This window comes from Drosophila mojavensis, unplaced genomic scaffold, assembly GCF_018153725.1.
Source record: "Drosophila mojavensis isolate 15081-1352.22 unplaced genomic scaffold, ASM1815372v1 contig_136, whole genome shotgun sequence".
NCBI lineage: Eukaryota > Metazoa > Arthropoda > Insecta > Diptera > Drosophilidae > Drosophila > Drosophila mojavensis.
In genome coordinates this window covers 5529594-5534114 of record NW_025318667.1, presented here as the reverse complement: position 1 = coordinate 5534114, position 4521 = coordinate 5529594, and positions in this window count along the sequence as shown.

Genomic DNA, 4521 nt, shown 5'->3' with positions numbered 1-4521 from the left:
GGACTGAACAAGGCGGCGAAACGAACTGCAACTCGTTGGGTTCAGCCGGTCGCCGAAAGAGCGCGAGCAAGAGAGAGAGAGAGAGAGAGGCGAACTGGAGTAACAGCTGAAACTAAACTGAGCGCGCATATGAACAACAAAGCGATGCTAGAGCAGAAGCAGAGAGCGAGGCACACAGAAAGACAGAGATAGAGAGAGAGAGAGAGTGAAGGACAGATAAGGCACATATAGAGAGCGGAAGGTAGAGCGAGAGAGAGAGAGAGAGAAGCGCGCTGTTTTTGGGAGAGGAAGCCACAGTTAGGGCGCTAGACAATTTGAATTCGTGGTCCGTTTCATCAGGTGCATTACATATTTGCATTGTCACAGACCAAAGTGTATGTAATTAAGAGCAACAACACTAACAACAACAATGCATGCTAGTATAACAGTGATTGTTATACGCCCGCCTGCATTTGGTACAGGCTAATGTGAATATATTCGAGATGATTAATTCAATAAATTCAAAAAATAAATATTTTTTATAACTAAAACAAAAACATAAAAATAAAATTAATTAAAAATATAAATATTCGAGATTATTAATTCAATAAAAATAAATACATTTTATAATTTCTCTTAAAAAAAAAAATATAAATAAATAAATAAATAAATTCAAAATTCAAATATTTTTTATAACTAAAAAAAAGCAATTGTAATAAAATTAATTCAAAATATAAATATTCCAGATTATTAATTCAGTAAATTAAAAATTGAAATATTTTTTATAACTATGGAAAATAGAAAATAAAACTTATTAAAAATATATAAATATTCGAAATTATAAATTCAATAAATTAAAAATATTAATATTTTTTAAAGCTAAGAAAAAAAAAGCAAAAAAATAAAATAAATTAAAAATATAAATATTCGACATTATTAATTCAATAAATAAAAATATAAATAATTCATATACCTAAAAAAAAGGCAAAAGGCATAAAATCAAACAACAAATATTATTTATAGCAAAAAAAATTGATTTAAATATATGTTAAAAAATACTTCTTTTGTATTCATGTATAACAGTTTTATTAAATAGTCATTTACAAAAGGTCATCGAGTGAACTTTCTATAACTGTAGAGTTAAGAAATCCAAGGAACCCAAGCAAGTACTATAAGATCTGTTCTGACTATATAGATATATACCTAGATCCTTATGTATCCAGAGTACTATTGATGCTAAAGACTCGGAACTTGGAATATATACTCGGCACATTGGACGCGTGGCGAATCCGCAAAAAAAACTCAAAGTATTTTCTACAGTTGCAAATTTAACGAATAATTACTGTTGACATCCCCTATTGACTTGCACAAAAATAATATGTATAGCCTGTTTAGACTGTGACTGAGTATGGTGCAGTCGGTTTAATTCTTTAATTATTTGATTTTGTTATAATTTTTTTTAAAATTTCTTTTAATGAATACAAAGTATTTTACTTACATCATAGAAAATATTACATTAGTTTTTTTTTTTAGTGTATGGTAAATAATTAAAAATAAAAATTGTTTTGAAATTATCCAAATTAATATTAATATACATTAGTTTTACTTACTTATTTTATTAGCTGTAATTAAAAAAATAAATAAATAAATAATAAATATTAATTTTTAAAAAATAATAATTTTTTTTGTATACTATACAAAAAGAATTAAAATAAGCAACACATATTGTGTGTTATTATCTTTATGTACAGTAATAAATAAATTCATAAAATATAATGTATAATAAAAATTACTATATATAAATGTGTATAAATGACATAGAGATGTGGTAAATTATTATTTTATTTTACGTGTTTTTCGTTTTTTTTTTTTATTATCTCAATCGAATCAATTAGATAATTTCAGAGTTTCAAATGCACCGTTACCGATTGAGCATCAATTTCTTGATGAGTCTACAATTGCTGATCGATGATCGATGAACGGCGATGGGTGATCGACAGCCAGCTGACCCACCTGTTGGCGGCAGCCGTGGCAGGTGAGCTATGCAACGCGGCGTGGCAATCAAAGCGCCTCTGCAGCGATCTTCCACATGGACAGAGGCGAGTGAGTGTGTGTATATGTGTGTGTGAGTGAGTGAGTGTGTGATTGGCTCCTTGCTTGTGGGGCGAATGAGAAATTTGATCGCATACACGACAAGCTGCAACCACAGCAACAACAACAACAACAACAACAATAACGCGAAGGAGAACAGCAACGACATCAAACAAAACTGAAAGGTGGCCCCTTGCAGCAAAAAGGTGGCGGTGGTCTGCCATGTCGCTGGCCGCGTGGGAGCGGCACCGTGGAGCGCAGGGCGAAGGGAGGCGGTGCAGCTGGGCAGTTGGGCGGCCTCCGTTGGCAGCAGCAGCAGCAGCAGCAGCAGCAGCAGCAGCAGCAGCAGCAGCAGCAGCAACAGCAACAACAACGTCGGCGTCGGCAATCTTTGATGTGCGCTTTGATTTCCGGCAGCGAGATAAGATTCTCCGCTTTTTTTTTTCTTGCTTAATATATATACACATATATATATATATATATTTCTCTTTGCTCATTGTTGCCCCTCTTTGGTGGGGCGCAGACGGCGACGCTGCAACAAATCGCAAATCAAAACGAATTGCAGCAAATTTTGCGCCAGCGACGGCGCATCAAACGCAGTTGGGCGAAGCGTAGCGAGATTTTTATCGCCGCACCAGCAAAAGGAGGCGTTGCACATGGCTGGCAACGTTTGGTGGCAGCAACGGTAAAGCGCGGCGGCAGCAGAAGCAGCACCACTTGAACAGCCATTGCCACGGCCAATGCCAATGCCAATGTCGATGCTGAATGCCGAATGCTGAATGCTGAATACCGAACGGAGCTGTGACTTAGATATATGCATAGAATGAAGATCGCTGATCAATTGCAGCTTGCAACACCTGTTCTTGGATTTGTGGCACGCTCAATTGACAGCAAATCGGTGCACACTTCCGCAGTGCCCCGGCCCCTGTCCCTGCCCCTGATTCGATCGCAGCCAACCACTTTTAGTGATCTCTCAATTGTCATCAGAGCTAATACCCATGTAAGCCTCTGTACCCTACCCCTGCCCCCCCGCTCTGCACGTCGCTTCTCGTCGCTTGCCTTACGGCCCCATTGAGCTGCTCAGCAATGGGCAACAATAATACGACTACTCGACGACTCTTATGCTCGGATCGCTGCACGGGCTGTTTGTTTGTTGATCTTTCAAAATCCGGGCGTACGCAAGAATATATATGTATATACATATACACATATATATCCACATCATCAAAGGGATCAATCTGGCTGCATGTGCTGCATGTGGCAGGGGCAGCCGCTACCCTATAATAGCTAATGTAAGCACTTACTTTTGGCCTCCTCGGCTTCGTCTTTTGTTTACAACTTATGCCCTCTCGTCTCCCTCTCTCTCGCTCTCTCTCTTTGTCTCTTTCGCCTATCTACTCGCTCTTTTGATGTGAAGTGTTTGCATTGAGTGCCACGGCCTGCACCCAAGTACATACAACATCTATAGCAGAAACGCTGCGAGGCATTTCGGTTCAGTCGATCACTTTGCATTGTCTCCGGAACACGGAGCATACGAATGAATAAGCATACGTTGCCCCAGGCCAAGCAATTTTATTTTGTTTTGCTCGCAAAGCTTATAACAATAACGTTTTGTCTTCAACGATCTTTAAGTGGTATTCGACATATTGGAAAATACCCTGGAAATTATATGAATTTACCTGAGATATAATAGATATAGATACAGATATAGATATAGATATAGATATAGATATAGATATAGATATAGATATAGATATAGATATAGATATAGATATAGATATAGATATAGATATAGATATAGATATAGATATAGATATAGATATAGATATAGATATAGATATAGATATAGATATAGATATAGATATAGATATAGATATAGATATAGATATAGATATAGATATAGATATAGATATAGATATAGATATAGATATAGATATAGATATAGATATAGATATAGATATAGATATATATATAGATATAGATATAGATATAGATATAGATATAGATATAGATATAGATATAGATATAGATATAGATATAGATATAGATATAGATATAGATATAGATATAGATATAGATATAGATATAGATATAGATATAGATATAGATATAGATATAGATATAGATATAGATATAGATATAGATATAGATATAGATATAGATATAGATATAGATATAGATATAGATATAGATATAGATATAGATATAGATATAGATATAGATATAGATATAGATATAGATATAGAAGTTTAAAGTTTTCTTGTTTCAACTTTGACATTTTGTGACTTCATCATGCACTATTTACTCAACTATGATCACTGTTCACTGTTCACTGCTCACCGATCACGGATCACGGATCGCTGATTGCTATAAAAAAACTTCAACAAAGACGCATTGCCAGCTATTAAATTGTCGTATGCATCTTCAAAGAGTTCCCGCTCTGTCACCAGA